Genomic DNA, 20,238 nt, shown 5'->3' with positions numbered 1-20,238 from the left:
TTTCAGATGTCTCAGAAAACTGAGACAAACAGGAAGGTTAAAGTTCAGATGTAAGAAAGAAAGAAATGAGAGACTTCTGAGCCACGTACGCTACTGACGTACCTCCAAGGTAAAACGAAAGCTCTCATTTTAAGGTAATATCCAATTAAAAGGCTAATATCTGTCATTTTGTTCTGCTTATAACCTGCATGGTAAAAGCTACAGAGAGCTTGTCTTCATTTGGGTGTCTCTGTTAATTAAGCCACAGTAAGTCACACGCAATTTTAGCAGCGCAGACGAAAGCAGCTCTTTGGCGGGCTCCTGGCTGCTGCTCTCCCTCTGTCCCACTCCTCCTGGCTGCCCACCAAGCAGCTGCTGAGAATCTGGGGTCAGGGTTTCTGTCTCCACACAAAACGCCTGCTTTTACTGGCTGCAGTGCTAGCCCGGGCGCTCGGCCAGCTTCTCCACCAGTCCCCTTACCATCGCACAGCCAGCCTGTGGTACAAGAGGTGTTTTGAGCTAGAGCTAGCCTAGTCTAAGTGGCTGTCAGCTGCATGGCAACCTAGGCTCCAGGTTAATTCAGCTCAGTAGTTGCCTGCTTTCCAGGTATCCATAAAGGTCCTAAAGTCTTCCCACAGTTCCCCCCGAGGCAAAGACAGGCTTTCCCATATTTGTGGCACCGGATCAGAACATATTAGTATAAAGCATCAGGGTACCGACTCCCATGCGCGTATGCAGCAACAGCAAAAGCACTGTTAAACCCAACAAAAACGCGTTTGGTGGAGGCTCATACCCTGTCTGGATGCAACTATGCAAACTATTTGCTATCAGTGGTGACACCCTGGTATGTCATTGCTTGATAGCGTCAGAGTTCAGGGCAAAACTGTGCCTTTGAGCCATTCCGGTAATCTCTGCCAGAGGCTAAGAGAGGAAGATGTCTCATTCTTCAACCCATTCTTGGCTATTTGCAAACCAAAGTGAAAGAAAGGGATGAGAGAAATGGAAGAAGGAGAACATAGAAGGAAATGGTTGAATGTTGAAGGAAAAAGAAGAGAAAGATACATAAATACAGAAATAAAAAGCAGAGAAAGAGAAAAGCAACTAATAGAAGTATATGGAAGGAGGGGTGGAGAAGAACCGAAAGACAAAAAGGAAGAAATAGAAGTAAGGACTGAGGCAGCACACCAAACTATGAGTGTTTTAACATTGGCAGATTCTTTCACTGCTTTGGTACCTGCTTTCTTGCACCACGGCAGAATTCAGTCAACAAAAACATCACGGCAATTCATGGCAAGGTGTATGCAAAGCCAGCTCTGCTGGATCCTGGCAAGTGCTGCCAGAGCGACGTACCCCATGCTTTGCAGGGCTAGTGCATCGCTTTCTGCTCCAACTCTCTCCTTTTCTAGCTCCTCTGGGCAACTCCCTTTTGTCAGGGGTGGATTCTTTCCAGCTGTGGCTTTCAACCTCAGCTGAAGGCAAATCTCTTGGCACTTTGGCTAGTGATTGCATAGGCCCACAGCTTCCTAGGAGTGCCACTGCCTTCTCTATCACTGCGTTATTTTCCCCCTTCTCCACCATGATTGGATGTGTATGCGCATGAACAAGAACAAAAAAGAATTAAAACTCTTCACTTAACTCATTAACTTGTTTTTTAGTTTGCAATGTGTGTATCACTTGACCCTCTAATGAAGGCATGGAAGCAAACCAGGTGCCCATAGCACCCCAAACAAAATTTCTGCATGCAAGATTACAGACATACAAATTAAGAGATTTTTCTCCATCTTCTGGGCCAATTTAGTCTTGCTCCTGCATCAGTATGTGCTGCATAGCCTGACCTCGCTTTGCCTTCCTATACACCTAGAAGGTGTTGAAGCAGCACGCAGAAGTGTCAAAAATCCTCTGCCCAGTTCAGGAGCTGTTTCTCTACCTGGCAGTCTGCGGGGCTGTACCCCGCGGAAACCCGAGGCTGTTCGCAGGCAGCTGCCTCCACGCGGAGCATTCCTGCCTGCAAGTTGGAGCTTGCAATGAATGCGAGCCTAACCCAGGAGCCGCACTCTCCAGATCAGGAACTCTGTGTCCGGCACTGCCAGCCCACCCAGCGGTAGCCGTCTGATCCACACAGGATCACGTTGCCATCAAATTAACCAGAGCATGCCAATAATGCCAGCCCTGTGCTGGCTCCAAAGGACAAAATATTTGATCTAGACCCAAGCCTGTCACAAAGTTAATCAGTCACAGGTTTTGGACAAGATTTGGAGAATCAGATGTTCCATGGGATCTGATCCAGTACAGAGCCCTAAGTTACAAGTACCACGTTGTTGAACCGCATCCCCAAAGACGGCGTTTACTTGTGGTTATTTTAGGTGATGAATGGGGATTCCGAAAATCGCCTGTGGAGACACAGGTGCGACAAACTTCACCTGTACATCACCTTTTCATATAGGGGCTGGAGGTAACGTGGAAAGGAATGTTAAGTAATACGAAAAATAGTAATTTATCATAGAAAAATCATAAATGAATGTGTTCATTCTTGGACAAGGCTACTGTTGATGTCAATACAGCTGTGGATCACCCAACTTTGTTTTGTGCCTGCACAAGCCATGCACCAGTCCTAGGTAAGCTTGAGGGCTGAATTATCTGGATTTATACCAGCAAGGTATCCAAATACTGTACTGTCCTTGGAGCACCACTGAAATCAGGGGAACAGCCTCTGATATAAGCCGGCTGCTCAGCTGCCTGTTAAGCAGGGTCAGGCTCACTCCACCACAGCAGAATTAAATTGCCTCCTTTCAGGGCACAACTGCAAGGTTGAAAAAAAAAAAAAATAATTACAAGGCCAGGTTGGATGGGGCTTTGAGCCACCTGGTCTAGTGGAAGGTGTCCCTGCCCATGGCAGGGGGGTTGGAACCAGATGATCTTTAAGGTCCCTTCCAACCCAAACCATTCTATGGTTCTGTGATTAAAACAAACAGCTTCTGATGAGAGATCACTTCACATAAAGCAAGCCTTATCCCCATTAATCCTGCTGCTTAGCGTTAGCCCAATTTGAGCAGCATAATCATTTGCCCATTACAGAGAAAAGAATGAGAGACATGCTACTGGCTAAGGGAAAAACAAACCAACCTACTAAAAACGGTAAAACCAATGTGATCTGGAGCACATAAATAATTCAGAAGTTGAAGGAGGAGTCATTCAGTTAAAGTGGGAAAGGAAAATAGATTGGATGAGGGCTTAAGTACGACTGAACCTGGTGATGAGGCACCAGAAGAACAAAAAAATTTAAGGAACCAGTGCAGAAAGGGTTTCATGTCAGGAGGGACAAAATTATTGCTGGAAAGAAAAGAGGAAAACAGTTAACAAAGAAGACAGAGAAAGGAAGGGAATAAAATATGCCAGTACCTAAGACTGAGAGTGGAAGAATTTACTTAACAGACTCATGGAGAAAAGTCATTATCTCACAGCTAGTAAGTATATCAGTGTGCACACCACGGCTGTCTTACTGAAATTAATTATTCTTGAAATCTCTATCTTGTCATGTAAGGAAAAAAAAAAAGAAAGAGAGATGTATTGAACAAATCTTTCAAAATAATTTGTCAAGAAATACACATTTAAAGTAGTATTATATGCTCCATTAAAGCACAAAAAAGGCTGCTTCTGTGTTTTTTTTCCTACACAGCACCCCAGAAGCAGAGTTGTTAGTGGCACATAACCGCAACAGGAAACCACTTTCACCACTTTCACTAATTTTTCTGGGTATGACTAAGTATGAAATTGTTTCACAACAGGTACAGCACCAGAGGCGTTACTTAGTCTTCAGCTATGCTGAGCAGTTAAGCATATTTTTGAAAATACGTCTTTTTTGGAAACACTATCCCATAAAATATCAGCTATGAATTATACAGAGCAGTCCATAAACATACCAACATACAAAAAGATAAAACTCCTTTCTGGTAACTCATAATCTATCTTAAACCAATTCCAAGACTCAAACAAGTTTAGGTACAAAACATTAAAATTTTCTGTTAACGACAGCCCACGGCCTTTTAACAAGTGAGCATTTTTACCAGATAGAATAGTGTAGAGAGTGGTTTCAGCGTTTATAAAGGTCCCCCACTGATAAACTCCATTAGTTTCTCTGTAGAAATGATTTATTATGCATTATTACGCATATTGTATGTGTATGCATTATTAACAGCTTTGTAAACCCGTGCTAATGACTTTGATATCGTCCCCTTCCAGGAGCTGCCAAATGCCAATGGAATACCTGATGACCTGTGGGTATTTTTTCTCCCCCAAAGAGCTTATGGGATCCTTTAGCTAGAAGCAGTGGACAACCTGGAGGAGCGCCTGTCTCCATCTTCTACGCGCTGGGAGCGAAAGGGCAGATGGCGTCACCGGGAAGGCGGCGATACTGCCGGAGCTGCACGCTGACGGTCCCTGGAGCTTGCGGGAGGGCCGGGCGGCCACAGCACGCTGCCCTTCGCACACTTGCTCGTAGGGATGCAAGGTCGGCCTCTGCACCCCCAGCTGCTGGGACCTGCGTGGCTGGCTCAGACTATTCCCCTATGATAAAAAAGAAGGCATCATTTGGATGCATGTTTCAAAGTAAAAACAAAAGATGATAATAACATAAATAAATAAATAAAAAAATCAAACATGACTAACGCACAACCCCTACATTCAGTTTTGTTTCTAAAGCATCTTTACCTCGTCTGTGACTCTATTCCTTCAGAGATGCTGGTGGTGGTGCTGCTGCTACCTCAGCCCGTGTAATGAGCTTGGTGGTTGTGGGCAGGGAAGGGGACAACACCTCTCTTCCCTACCCAGAAGCATTCACGTGCAGCAACTGTCTCAAAAGTCCACAGCTCATAGCTCTTTACAAATCAGCAACTGCAGGCAACAGAAAAATTAGGGTTGAAAATAATGACCATAAAATATTATACTTTTTTTTTTTTTTTTCTCTATGGAAGTACAGATGGCTTCCACATAAAGATCAAAGTTTGTGTCATTGCATATATCAGTTTTGTGGTGTGGGATGGAGGCTTGAGCATTCAATCTCCAAAATTTTACAACAAGTAATTTAGCAGAAATAACTATTTTGTACCTCAGAACTCAATTTTTCTGACAGCTTATCTATGCCCAGAAGTGAATATTTCTGTAGCCATGAAAACCAGTTGTGGGAAATCAAGGAAGTTAGTCAGACAACTTTGGCTTGAAAAGTATTGAAGGTACTCTGGCACAACAACTTCAGAACAGAACAGATCGATTCAATTTCACATAAAATAATCATTAAAGTAGTTACAGTCCTAACATATTTCAAAATGCATGTATGTATACATATAATGGAAAAACCTGAGAAGTCAATTTGTTGAAACCTGAGAGAGAAGCAGCCAGGAATACTTTGCATCCTCTGTACAGCTTCATGACTTATTTTATTTGTGGTTTGCTCTGAAAAGATGAAGTATAACTGCTCTCAAGGCAAGAACAGACACAGAGCTTTTCAGAGACTGGAAAATGTGTCTTAATCATACTGATTTTTTTTTTCTTCTCTAAAATAAGCAAGAAAAAAATAAAGGAAGCAAGCTCTTGAGACAGAAGGAAATTGCTATAGTAGAGGAAGATGGGCTCACACAAATGCATACACAGACGAATTTTGGGTAACCAAAGGTCCTGTTGTTGCATGCACGTTTCAGCAAAGCAGTCACAGGCTTTCTTGCCCATCTACATTTTTATGGTGTGTTCTTCTCGTTCTGATTGTTTTTGTAAAAATTGATGGTGTAGTTGAAAATGCCTTTTGGAGTCAACCCTGCAAGTTTCAACAGTTTAGCTGTCTGTAACGCTAAACGCACTCACTACCTGTTGAACATGGCTTTGCCACTTGCTTTAGATCCCAGCCCTCTGAGGGTGCCTGCAAAAGTATCTGACGCCCTTGGTTCAAATCTGTGGGAGCGTTAAGTGTCCCCAGAAATAGAAAGGCAACTTCTCACGTCTTCAGACATCAAACACAAACCGGGGCAAGAACAACACTGAAGGGATCCATGAATTGCTACCACCCTCGTTGGTAATTTCCTGTAACTGGTGATCACGAACAAGATAAATTCTGTTTAAACTTAGAGTTGTCTCTCGCTTGACTCAGATGCAGAAGCGTGCCTTCCTAATGCAGAAGGAGCTCAAGAGCACTCTCCTGTGCAGGCCCTCAGCAGGATAACGAGAGGGTAACATAGTCCACGACATTTAACATACACAAGAAATAAGAGGTCCAGTCACAGATGGAGAATGTGCGAAATAGTTACACACCTGTTTCCTCTACCTTTCCTGTAAAAAAAAACCACAAACCCAGCTGATCTGTAGAGAGGCATTTACCCTCAGATAGTCTTGACAATAAAGTGCCAGTACTAGTTTCAAAAAGCAAGAAAAAAAAAAAACAAACAGTGCTAAAGAAAAATTGTTCTGACCTGGTGAGTTTTTCACGGGGTGGCTGCCAGCGGGAAGTCAGTCTCTCAGCATTTCCCATGTGCTCTTTAGTAGCTGAGTATCAAAGTAATTGGAGAAGAAGGATGAGAAAAATAGGTAGGGGAAAAAAAATAAAGTCAGTGGAATCTGGGTAATTTGTTCAAAGAACAAAGCTCCAATGTAATGAATAACCTCTGTAATCATTCCAAAATAACTCCATGTTCAGACACATTTATTTAAGAATAATTTTGCTTTCATCAAGCATAAATCCAAAAGTGGATTATACTGATCTGGATTAAGGGACTCCTTTTTCCCCCCCCCCGAGGAAGATTATGCTCCAAGGAATCATCCAGATACAAATATTGCAGTATGAATCCACAACCTCCCATAACCTACCTTAATTTTCATGTGTAGAGCTGTGCTGTGCGGAAGGACAAAATTAAAAATGATTGCTATTATAAATATTTTCAAATGATACTTTAGTGGCTGCATCTTAGTTAATGAACACGGCAGCAGGGGTAATTTGGAGGCTTGGGGATTTTCCATCGATTGCCAGTCGTCGCTTAGCCCAACAGACCCAGACCAGGGTAAAACTGGAGGGACACCACGGGGAAGACAACAGCGGCTTTCAACCTGGTGCAAATCAACACATCAACAGACTTATGCTGATGTATTTCAGATGTGCCTCTGGACTATCGGGATCTATAGTTAACAACTTGATATTTTGTGTCCATGCATCCCAACTTGGCCAGTCTCCCCTTATGCTGATGGCCTGGGTGGCCGGGAGTGCCCACATGTTTGTTTCCAGATGTTCACCCACATGTTCAGCTGGAAGGTAGTCTGGTAACGGCCAGAATAGCAAGGCCCATCATGGAGGAGATTTTCTGTCCCCCTGCCTCACTCCGCTTTGTTATCTGTGCTCCTGAAATATTTATTTGATAAAGCTGCACTGCCGGTTTAACAATCACAGCTTTCAGACTTATTTATGAGGGATGACAGATGGGGTTACAATGCAGGGGAAGACTGATAGATGGTGAGAGCACATTACCACACCAAGATGGCATGAAAAATTATTCTTTGATTATTGAGAAGCAAGAGGCCTCTCCTAGCATAGATAAACATACCCCGTTATCTGCTGCGCCTCCGTTGTCCTCAGTGCAAGAGGAAGGACTGCCAAATCAGGGAAACATTATTGCTAATTTGCATTTATTCAGCTTATAAAAATGCATCTACTAAAGCTCAGAAGTCATGGAAGAATACTTATTTACAAGTCCCTTGGCAGAAATATTTTCTTTTTCATAGCATATATTTCAATGGTACACAGCATCAGTGAAAGATTTAAACATTTCATCCCTTTGAACTTTTAAACCTCTTTCTAATAATTGCATTAATTCAGATACCAGCCAGGTCACTGCCACGGGCTTTCCTGTACTGCTTGATCCAGATCCGCAGCCTTGCCCTCGCTCCAGCAGATCTGGATTTCAGAGTGCATCAAGCAATCCACCCGCCCCCATCTCTGCATCCTCTTTGGGAAGCATAGAGCTGCTCGCTCACCTCTCTAATCTCCAGTAGCAGCCAGGCCTGGACAGGAGCTGGAAAAGGGGGGCCGCTCCACTTACCATGAAAATATACCTTTCTATGGCACTGGGAACAAGGGGTACTATTTAAAATCCCAGAACGGGGTCAGCCAAGCTCTGCCACCTTCCCCCACTGGGGGACACAAAGCTTTTTGCGGTGCACCGGGAGGGAGGTGCTTTTGGAGAGGAGTCAGGCTTCCTCTGCAAGAGATGGAAACCTTTACCTGGCAAAGGAGGGACCCAGGAGAGCAAGTTGCACATCCTCACTGTTTCACACGCCAAGCAGCTGAGCATCAGCCTTGGAGGCAATGCGCGTTCGTCCACGAGGCTCAGCAAGCTGACAAGAAGGTAGCTCCTCCACGTGTCAGTGACCTTAAAAGTAAAAGGAGTGAGGCAGCGAGCTCAGGAGAAACAAGAAGCTCCCGTGGTGGGGGCAGAGGCTGCCCCTGCAGAGCCATCAACTCAAGGGATGGACTGGCACTTGCAGCCCGGCCGTTGTCACCTTGCCAGGACACCCCTGCAGCACCATGGGGTGCCAAATGTGACCCCCTCCCCGATGGGTGCCGCCCAGCCCTCCCACCCACTGGCTCAGGCGGGCAATGCCATGGGTCCACCTTTAAAGGGCGAACACTGGGAGTGATGCCAGGGGTGTCAGCAGCTTTCCCACCAGCATCTGCTTGGCTGGATGCAGAGGCACATTCACACCAAGGAGGCACCAGGGCCTCTCACAGGGTGACCCCACTCCAGCACTGTTTATTTTATGTGATTTTACCCTCACGGGCCTGCCAGAGCCATGATGTGCGGGGGGAAGGTGATGACTTCTGAGGTGGAAAAGCTATTTGCAGCGTGCACCTGCAGAGAGCATCCTGCTGTGCTGCATCAAGCGTGATGAGGTCTGGCAGGGAGTTGCATCTCCTTCCTCTTTCGAAGGAAAGCTCCGCAGAAATATCAGGTTAAAAGCTTCCCCCCCTGCTTCCTTGTCATTAATGGCAATTTTGTTTAGCTATTCACCCTAGGTAGACATCTTTTCATGTAACTTAACATACTCACTGCCTGAAAATAAGCTGTAGAAAAGCTCATTTACTTGCCAGGATGACTTAGGGACTGTATGCAGGGGCAGTGTGCCCATTCGTACTTTTGTTATGGTCCTGGCTCCCAGTATAACTCGCCTGGGCACTGTACTGGTGATGAGCTCAGCGGGGGGATGTGATGGGACTGCCAAAGCTGCAGTAAAATAACGCTCCCTCCCTGGCACACATAGCAGACCGGTTACTGGACAGGGTGTCAGTGTCACCACCCTTGTCCTTGCCATCTCCAGCAGCTTGGCTATGTCTGAGCATCCCTCCTCTTCTCCCCTTGGCCATGCGGGCAGCAGCCTTTGGTTGAGCCCCCCATGTAAGAAATCAGCAACCAGGAGCAAAGCCTTTTCCAGAACGAATACAGGAACAGGTAACTCAGCCAGCAAAGCGTGCACTGTCTGGCGATAGCTGCCAGGCACCAGTGCCCAATCTGCTCCCTCTTGATTCATTCCCTTGTTTCTCCAGATGAGGTGTTGCAGCTCCTTTCCCCAGGGTCTCTGTCTGTACCACGTTTGGACTGCGAGCCATTTGGTGTGCCTGGCCCGAGGGACACGTGGCCGTCACAAGGTGCTGCTGCAGTGTTGCAGCCTCTGCACTGGCAGCACATTAGCTTTTAGAGCTATTAGTTTCATCTTACTTGTTTTCCAAGGCTCTTGAAGGAGCTGTTGCCAGATGCTCTTTCAGGTATGCCCTCAGCCCTTGCAGCAGACAGACATTTCTGGCGCTGGGGTGTTCTCTCCTGCCTCCATCAGCAGCTCTGGCCAAGCTCCCCTGTCTAGCCACAGCTCAGAGACCGGCTGCTCGCCCGCAGGCACCCTGACGACACTGCACACCAGTGCTGGAGGGAGACTTTAACTGGATGGGTCTTTGTAAAGCAGAGCTGCCTCCTTGGGCAAGCCCAGCTCCTCCTGACAAGGGGGCTTCCCCCGGCCTGTGCCTGGCCAGCTCCCAGGGCTGCGGACGGGCACCGTGGCTGCTCCTCCACCATGTCCCGGAGCCCGGCCTTTGGTTGTCCACAGACCATCTCCTACTCCCATGGGAGGCAGCGGCCACAGGACCGCATTGCCTCCAAGGACCAAAGATTTGCTTCATCTTCACTCCTGTCCAGTTTTTAAGTTCTTTCTAATTCTTCGTGCTAGAAGGGACATGCTGCACTTCCAGCCGGACAGTCCCTCTAGCCCTTTACTACCTGATCGCTGTGTTAATCGCATACCTTCCTGGTGAGGATAGGGCAAGCTGGTTCTGCATTGCCTCTAACATTTTTTCTTTAAATAGAAAGTCCCTACCCATATATTTTTTTTTTTAAAGCTCAGATATATAGTTAAGATCAGGAGTGTATCTGGAGGTAGCTGTAATCATGAAACTTCATTGTTAATCAGCCAATGACTTTGGCTGGGCTGACATTTTCCCGTCTATTTTTAGAGTATGACTCAGACACTGCGCTACGGAGCCTGCAAAATCTCTGTGGGCTGACACCGGAGCCTCATTCAAAGCTGTGCTGAAGCATCATGCGAGAGAGGGAGAGGGAGTCAAAGCGGGCAAAGGCTTTTGTTCACCTGCCTTTGGGGCTCTCTTTAGAGAAGCAACTGAACATGGGAAACTAGGTGTTATGGCAAGGTAGCGGGATATTTGGAACTGGTAGGGAAATCCTCTTACCTGGCTCTCACAGGAACATTGCCCTCACGCATTATTGGACTGGTGGAAACAAAACCAGAGCCTTGCGAGTGCCCACTCCTAGATGCGCAGCTGAAAACCCAGAAGAGAAATTTCGAGGTTTTTTTCACAGCCAGTCCTGTGGGTAGTTGAAGCCCCTGCTTCCCTGCCTGTATGAAAGTCCATTGCTCGAGTCTCAGCTCCCACCTGGTCTCCCTGTGAGTTGGAGGCTAGATTTTGCACATGTTTACATCCCTGTGCGGTCTCCAAGACCTGCCTGTTGAAGCAGCACATCACTGGAGTAGCTTCTATTCCTGTGAGCTGGGTTTCTCTTATAAAGGATGATGCAACCTGAGCCCCCATTGATCAGCTTTAATGCAAATCAAAAGTAGTCAAAACTTTCCAAGAATCAGCCCCCTGGTTCCTGCAGTCCCTGTTTTTTTTGCTTGCTTGTTGTTTTTTTTTTTTTTTCATTCTGATAGCAGAAAGTATATTTGGTCTGAAGTGCAATAGAAACTCTGGCTGCGTACTGGAAAGAAATCATCTAAGCAGTTATCTATTGCTTGGCATGAATGCCCTCAAGTACGTACCTGACCTGAGTGCAAGCAGGCAGCAAAGTATCTCCGTACCCAGGCTGGACGTGGGCAGCCGGGAAGCTCCGTGGGGGTGGCAAGGCAGCTCCTGAAGAGCCTGACCCTCTCTGAACTCTGAAAAAGGAAGAAATAAAAACTATTGTAGCAGCATCCACAACGCTAAATGGTTATAATGCACACAGAAACGGTGCTTAGGGAAAGGTTGAGCTGCCTCCTTCCTATCGCCGGTCCTCCAGCGCTCACACTCGCTCAGTGTGCTAATATTCAACATCTGGGTTTGCTGGGCTAGTTGTTACAGCAATGTATTAACTAGGGCTTGCAATTAAGAAAAATGTTTTCAACTACAGCTCTGTGATACACCATAATTAAAATTAATCGTTTGCTTAGTGCCACGGTGCTACTGATTACCCGCTGACCACAAATGGGTGCCACCCGTAGAAGTCCAGGCAGCTGCTAAGCCATTGCAGCCATCCTGCCGTGCCGGGGGGTAGAGGCACCGGCGCAGAGGGGCTGTTAAAAACGCCGTCCCTCCTGCTGCCTCCCCAGCCTGCACGGCAGGCACTGCACCATCCCTGCTGCCTTCTGCCATCCAAGTCGCTAGTGCCTGCTCCCCTGCTTGCTTTGAGGTGCCCGTCGGTTGAGTTCCCCCCCACCCCGCCAGCAGAGGCAGGGTTTTCCTTCATTTTTTACCATTTTTCGGACATCATATGATTTTATTGCATGCATGAGATCCCTACCAGTGCTGGGCTGGGAGGGAGCTGGCTGAGCCCAGGGCAAGGGCAGCCTGCTTCCAAAGTCAGTGGCGCTACATCGATTTCTATCAGCCGAGGGCCTGGCACTCAGCCTTCCCCAGGAGATGTTACGAGCTACTTTAGAGCGAGACATAAAACATTCATAGCATGTCTAACTGGGCACTGCAGTAATACGCGTGGATGGCAGAAAGCCTTTCTTCTGGGCCCCACCAGCTAACAAGTGAGCAGCAGAAAGCTTTAAGCCTAAGGAGCTTGTGTTTTGATTTGTTTCCATCCTATAATTATTTTAATTCTAGTTAGTACAACTGCAAATGTTACTTGTGGCACCATCATCTTAAGCAGCAGTGAATCCCACAGATCAATGGGACGCTGCATTATGGTATTTGCTTTCATTGCTTCTAGGTTTCACATCTTTCATGCCTTTATCTCAGGAAGGAGCAAATAACTACGTTGTTGTTTTCTGCAATAGTATTTTACACATCCCTTAAGCTTCCTGTACAAACCATCTTTAATGGGGGTGGAAAGTGCTTTGTATCCTACAAAACTTACAGCGCTCTGGGTGCTTCTTATGGCAGGTATCAGTTTTCTGAGGACTGACTAAAGGTGCCCAAAGCACCGCAGACGCAGGACCGAGCACCAGCCCACACGAACCCCGGTGGGATTTCCAGCCCCTCTAAGCAGCCAGCTTGGCCGGCAGCCATGTCTCCCCTGCCCGCGCCAGCTCCCGAAGACAGGCTGCAAGAGGCACAACCCTCGACACACAGCGAGCGGCTTTCCTTGCTAAGGTGCATCGCCAAGGCGGGTTTTGTATTGCATCCCTGTAGGGCAAGCTTCCCCGCCATCACGTTGCCCAGGAACCTGGGCTTGTGGTGCTCTGAGCGTGCAGCGCAGATGATAAGTGAAGGTGGATGATGCCCATCGCTGTGAGAGGCACGCGGCTGCTGGGCCTGAATTTCTGTAGGTACAAACTGTAGGGAGATTATAGACTCCCCACAGCCAAAGAGCAAAGATTTTCTGTGGAAAACAAATAATCCCAAACCAAAAAACACCCATCATACTTCAAGCTCATTCATATCCACCCCAAACACAGAGAACCAACTCTCCCTCCACCTTTTTTGTGATGAGCAAAAACGAGGCCAAAGCTGCATAAGCACAGCCAACGCAGAAAGGTGTTGCTGCAGAAAATAGCTCCTCCTGTGTGACCAGAATATGAACAGCCGAAAACTTGCACTAAAAGGATAGAAGAAAAAGGAAAATGCACTGCGAAATACATCAAAATAACCGCGCTGCTTTTTGCCGGTGATTTGCTGCTAGTGCCTGGCCAGGATACCTCAGAGGCACAACGCAGAGAGGACTCCTGCCCTCCCCCTTCATGTATTGCCTAAAATGCTTTCGAGGGATCGCTCCCTGCAAAGGAAAAGGGACTGGGAAAGGCGTTGGGATGCCGTACGGTGCCTGACATGCCCTGTTGGACTGGTTTGGGTGCCGATCATATTGATCTGGTTTCCCAGACGTGGGCCCCGTTGGCAGGAGGCCTGACTGATGGGGGGCATTTTCCCTCTGGCTGGGACATGGGGAGGAAGACGAACCCTTCCACATGGCAGCCCCGGGCTTCGAGCGTCCCCAAGGGTGGGTGAGTGACCTACGGCAGCCATTTGGGGCTCAGCCCTGACCACCAGCCGGGGCATATTCCCTGTGCAGCCGTTCCGCACACATAAATATTGCTTGGGCGTAAAGAAACGAGGAGGCTGTGTCATCTGGTATGCCCCTTCTTTCCTCCTCATTTCTTCTGCTTTGCAAGTTGGACTACATCAGAAAAGGCAGTGCATATATCAGATCTTTAAGGCATAACTCGTTCGCAGCTGTTTGCATGTGATAATTTGTTGCCACATGACAAGCTCAAAGTCAGGTCAACACAAAGAATTACAGCAGTAATGGAGAAAAGGCAGGGAAGGAGGGGAAATGCTCCTGAGCATCAAGACTTCTGCAGAAGTAAGTGGTAGAGGAAATATAAGCATAACCTGAAGAACTGGAGGCCTGATTGCAACCTCACTGAATGGGAGTCAGGAATAAAGCCATCAATGCCTGCAGGGTTGGAACAGCAAACTGGGTCTGACCAAGAGGGTCCAGGCCAAAAATCATACAAAAGAAGGGAAATTTAGGGGACTCCGTCTATTGTCATGTCTTACACGTGTGGGAAAGGCAGGCACCCAGCAGGTCTGCAAGCAACTTGTAGGTCTGGCTCCTGCTGCCTGCTCCTCTATCAGACTCAAAAGATCCCATCCCATGGGTCTCTCCCACTGAGGTGCTGCCCCAGCCTGAGCTACTGGTCTTCTCTGGCCATCAGCGTCCCTCCAGCAAGAAAGTCCTAAACAGCACCTCCTGAACAGCCCTGCTGAGCTCCTGCTCTTGCAGCTCACACCAGTGCTCCAAGACCATTGATTCCCAGCTCCAATGGTTTCCATCAAAAAAACCCCAAACAAACACCTCTTCCTTAATGCACACATACCATGTACAACAGTGAATCCTCCCTCCAGCCAGCTGAACCTCTGAGATCTCTATAAAAAAATGAAATACTCTGACATGTTGCCTTCAAAACGTTTTCTTCCCAGAGGGTCAGCAGTGTCACCTCCTTCTGAAGAGGAGAGAACGGAAGCATGGATGCTCTCTGAGCTTTAAACACTTTAATACAAGCTCTCAGTCAGGTCCTTGGAATACCTGCAGTTTCTGCAGCCCCTGTTTGGTATCAGAGGACCACAGTCCTTTGAAAGGGGGTAACAAAGTCAGTGAGAAAGGAGCAACAAGGATGACCACATTTACAGTAAAGAATTTAAAGCAAAAGAAAAGACTTCCTGGCTATCAGCAAGCATTACATAAACCAAAAGGCAGGAGTAATCTCTGTTTCCATCCAAATTAGAGAATAAACAAGACAGAAAATGTTTCCGAACACCAGCAAGAGTAACGGTATTTAGGAAGGTTTCTGGCATTACAATCAAGGGCAAACCAAAGCAAGCTGACACTCGTCTGCTAGAAAGTCAAAATCATATTTACGCTCCACATGCAGTTTGTATTTAACGTGTCACTTGTGTAGAGTCAGACTTCACATCTTGGAGATGACTGAATGCATTTCTGAATTGCTCCGTTTAACATCTCAGACGTCTGAGGAGCGAGATTCAGTAGCGTGGATTTGCTCCTTCGCTGGCGAGATTTCACCTCAAGAGAGATGATCTCACCCCTGCATAAAATTGTCATCTTCAACACAGGAGAGAGAAACTCCTGTGGTCAGAGCGAAGCTACCTCGCCACTGATGGAGTCTGGCTGCCAGCAAAACACGTGTACAGCGCTCAAGCAATAGCTATCACCCCCCAGGCCATTTGCTGAGGATGCACTCAGTCGGTTCACTCAACGCTCCGTCAGCGATTTGCCCAAATTAAGCCACCAGGGGAGGCCCCCACCCCAAGTGATTTTGGGGAAAAAAATTTTATCTTTTAATAAGGGGTGCATGACAAACCCAAGCAAAGCCACGGGTCCCAGGCAGCAATGCACCAGGTGCACTCAAGGAGCACATTAGGCCATGAGCTGGGCAGACCACTCCAGCAAGGGACGACCAGCTTCAGGGAAAAAAATACATTTTCCTACCAGTCAAAGCACAGGCAAGTCTTTTCTTCACGCCCTGAAGAACAGCTCCCCAGTGTTCCTCTGAGCCCTTTTTTTCCACCAAAAAAGAAGGCAAAGAAGGCAAAGAAAGCCCCTAAGGCACAGCAAGCAAAAGGAAAACAAACAAGCAGCACTTTTCACAGGCTCAGTGGGTTTGCTTTACACCACCAGCCCCCCAGGTGCCACAATTGCCTTCCCAGCCTGCGGAGCATCCTCCCTCCCACACACCTGGCTCAGCAGGAATGACCCAGGCTGGGCATTGCTCACGAGTCATCACACGCAGCTGGGGAATTTTGGCAGCTGCTTGTATTTAGGACTTCACTGAGCATAAGCAAATAGAGATTTATTTTTTTTTTTTCCCTCGGTGCTAACAATCCTTTTCAGAGCAGCTTCACAGCTGAAAGTCAGTCACGGTCAATTTTCTGTAAGAAAATCCCCTTCTCTATTGTCCTTTAGAACAATTATTTTAAAACCACCACCCTCATCACAACAGCACTGTAACGCACCTCTGTGCCATTCTCCTCATCCACTCTTCAGTATTTTCTGACTTTCACACCCAAGTCAGGCTGAAAGCGAAGCTCATCTCCTGCCGCCCCAAAGCTCCTGCAGAGCCGCCTGGGTGCGAACACCCTCCCCTGCTCCCGGGCAGCGCTGCAGGGAGAAGAGAGCTGCTGCCAAGCGTCTCTCTGCAGGTGAATGCACACCGGGGCTGGCGGGGTGAAGTAATTCACACCCTGAAGCCGTACCGCCTGCCTGTGCTGTGCCTCGCGGGCCCAAAACTCAGCCGGGGTAGGTGAGGACATTGGCTGAGGCGATGAATGGTACTGAAGCAGACCTGGATTTCAGTTGAATTGAGTCCAGTTAAAGGTGCCTGTGTACAAATCGGGGTTTCTCATGGTTGGGCTAGAATAGGAAGTGAGATCCAGCACCCTACAATGGGCATCATGCTCCAATTTGGGATTTCCCCCCTCCCCAAGAAGTCCTACTCCCGTTCGAGTGCAATTCCCCATGCAGGGTGACTCCAGCAATTCATGCCTGGGTCCGTCATGCCTCCACAGACCCATCTGTAGCCAAAGCTATGCCAAAATAACCCACTTTTCAATGGTGTAAGTGCGTGCACAAACAGAAGTTCAACCGATTTGCTTTAAAAGCTAAAGCGTAGCTAAAATGTGCCATCTCAGTCACCCAAAGGGTTGGGCTGTGGTGGGGGCTGCAGCGCTGGTCTCCAGCCCCGTTCTTGTCCCTGTCCTGCTGCTAAAGCCACCGTCAGCAGGTGTCCTTGCTGGGTTTTGCTTTGGTTTTCCTGCCTATGGACCAGGGTCGCAGTCCTGCTCCCCTCCGCCAAATCTGCTGGCTACTGGGCCCGACGGATGCGGCAGCAAGCACAAACCCAGTTGCGCTCACAGCGTTCCTGGGCTTTCCTGCAGATACACCCTGGGGGACCTCTCCAAGTGGCTGTCAAGGGCTAATTGCAGCCAGCTAGTTAAGCGACCTCCAGCCCTCGGTCACCGTCCGGCAAGGTGCTGTGCTGCTCTGGCCCATGCCGACTGACGCCCCAAACCTGGAGGGGCTGGTTTGGGGGGACCCCTGTGCTTCCTCACGCCACTGAGAAGGACAGAGAGCTTTTCCCCGCCGGTATGGCGGCCACGGGGGGAAGCCCGGCAGGGCTTTATCGGCTGGGGGAGACCCGGGCAGTGCGCAAGGGGGAACACTCAAGGAAGAGCAGGGAAAAACTCCCCAGTGGTGCCTTTCACTTACTTCACACAGTAACTATTCGGTGACTTAACTCAATAAATAAAGCCAGTCCTGCTGGCTGGGGACGTAACAATCAGCCGGCGGCCCCAGCCAGCCCAGCGGCGCCCGGGGGCCGCGGGAGGGGCCGGCACCAGCCCACGGGTGCCCGCAGGCCCGCGGGTGGGTGCCCCAGGCCCAGGGGTGGGTGCCCCAGGCCCAGGGGTGGGTGCCCGCAGGCCCAGGGGTGGGTGCCTCAGGCCCAGGGGTGGGTGCCCGCAGGCCCGTGGGTGGGTGCCCCAGTCCCAGGGGTGGGTACCCGCAGGCCCAGGGGTGGGTGCCCCAGTCCCAGGGGTGGGTGCCCGCAGGCCCAGGGGTGGGTGCCCGGGCTGGGCGAGGGATTTGCGGGGCGGGGGAGCCTCCTGCTGGAGAGAGGCGGAGCGGGGACGCGCGGGATGCAGGCAGCTGCCTGCGCCCCCGGGGCGATCAACGCCCCTCATCGCTCCTTTTCTGGAGCGCTTTCTCCTCAGCCGTCCAGGCTGCAACCCGGCCTCGCCCTCCCTCTCCTCTAACCCTCGCTCTTTTGCCTCCAGAAGCTGAGGCTCGGCAGAAAACATCAGCTCTCACACCCATGGTAACAGGGGTCTGGCAGCCCCGGGCTTTGGGGAAGCCCCACAGCACCTGGCTGGGGTGCAGCGCTTGCATGCTGGGTCAGTGCACACAGGTCACGGCCGAAGCCCGTGGGAGCTGGGAGGGTTTCCCGCCACGGCGCTGGGTGATACCTTGGTTATCTTGTCTCCATCCTCCCTTCCTGGCGTCATGCGCTGGCTGGGACCCCCACGCCGTGCAGTTAAGGAAAGGGCGGTGGGGTCTGGAGAAAGGCAGCGAGGCTGTGCTGAGGCACGGAGCAGCGTCCCACCAAACACGACCGAGCAGGCTTGGCCCCTGTGGCTGGGAAGTGTCGACACCACAGGGATATACCAGACCGCTGCAAAACCCAGAGCGATGTGGAGGGAGGCGACTGCCCTGGTGTTGCTCCTTTGTGGGTGCCTGCTCCTGGCCTCGGTTGAGTCAGATGCAGGCTGGGCCGGCTGCTGGTCTGAGCCAGCGCAGCTGCCCCAAGCAGGGACAGAGGCACAACTTCATCGGAGCTATGGGCTCTGCCAGACGAGCTCTGGGGCTCTGCCAACGCATCTACGGCGTTACCGCTCCCAGATGGCTGCTCTGTTCCTCTGCCAGGAGCTAGCATGCTTCCTAGCTGGAGCAGGAGGAGGGACATCTGCCTGGGCTTCAGCCACCACGAGTCGCTGCCGGCCTCCCTGTGCAAGCCTGCCTTTGCTCTCAGGTGCGAGGATGGACTCTGAAGCCAAGCTGCTGAGATGCCGATGTCCAGGAGGGTGTCCAGAGGAGCAATGGGACGGCCTGCAGCAGAGAGTGGCCCAGGCACGTGAGGGTGGTGACACTTCGCCTGCGTCTGCCACTGCCAGGGCTTGCTGGCACCTTGTTTGCACCGGGACTGGAGGCTGAGAAATGAGCGTGTTGCAAAATTACACCCTCACTTACTGAGCACTGATTTCCTATGGCTTATCTATGACAAATACACCAACCCATAGGATTTTGTTTGGGCTGTGAAGTCCTCTGATTCCCTCTGGGATGCCCCCAGACCCGATCTCCCCATGATACAGAACTGCCTTCTCGGAGTGGCTTTTCCAGAGTGGCTCCCCAAGACCCAGCACAGGCGACTGCGGCTCCCCTTCGGGCACCCTCAAACATGCAGCACAAAGCTTGCTTTCTTTCCTAGCTAGCACGGTTTGGGTATCATGGGTCAGAAGGGACCCTGGGTCGTGCAAATGTGGATAAATACCCTTTGAACCCCAAGTTGTCTCCATGGACTGTGACGGGTCTGAGGGTCACCTCCTTGAACCACAGGAATAAATACGTTTTGCCTTGTTTCTTCTGGAGGGAAAAAAAAAACCCAGAGCGTAGGCCAGCCCAGCTTTATTTGTGTATTTTGACCAGGAACGAATCCCATATACAGTAGAGAAGAGAGTGATGTAACCCAAGCCCTAAGTATGTGCTTGCATCCTGGAATTAATTGCCTTACGCCCCTTGTTATTTATAGCCCTGGTGCCATTTCCAACAGCTCCACGCTGCGTTACTTCTGCCGCGCTACTCGGGCGCGCTGCCTCCTGCCAGATCCGCACCGGCGGCAGCTGTGTTGTGTGTGCAGATCACATAGCAACTGCGCACAGCTGCCGGCCAAGGCAAACCGGCCCCGCTCGCTCGCTCCCCTGGCCAGTCATTAAATGAAGGCAGAGAACAAAGCAGCGGACAGGGAGGGAGAAGCATGGGGAAGAGCGAGACCAGGTTCCTTGGCTAGCAATACCTAAAATCTCCCTCCGAAGGCAGCCTGGGTTTTTTTTTGGTGCGGAGGGCTTCTGCCCTCGGAGCAGGGCTGGTGGGATGGGGAGCTCCAGGCTGTGCCGCCAACTGGCTGACACGGGTTGGGAGGGGAAAAATAATTCCCGGCATTGCTGATAAAGCCACGTTAAATCACAGGCAGTTTTCCTGCTCTGAGCCAGCTTGCTGCCTCTCTGCTGTGAACAGCAAGAGCAAAGCCCGGCGGGAGGGTGGGCACATGGGAGCAAGGAGGCATGGGGGGCTGGGTGCGATGTAGCCCATGGCTGCTGCCTTCTTCGCTCCTGGGCGAAAGCTGAGTTAGGGCCCCACCTGATTTGGCACATTGGTGCCTCGAACGCACCGC

Source organism: Nipponia nippon, unplaced genomic scaffold, assembly GCF_047370975.1.
Source record: "Nipponia nippon isolate SJK-2023a ecotype South Korea unplaced genomic scaffold, ASM4737097v1 scaffold_6, whole genome shotgun sequence".
In the NCBI taxonomy this organism is placed as follows: domain Eukaryota; kingdom Metazoa; phylum Chordata; class Aves; order Pelecaniformes; family Threskiornithidae; genus Nipponia; species Nipponia nippon.
The sequence above is the reverse complement of the archived record's forward strand: the minus strand, read 5'-3'. Positions refer to the sequence as shown.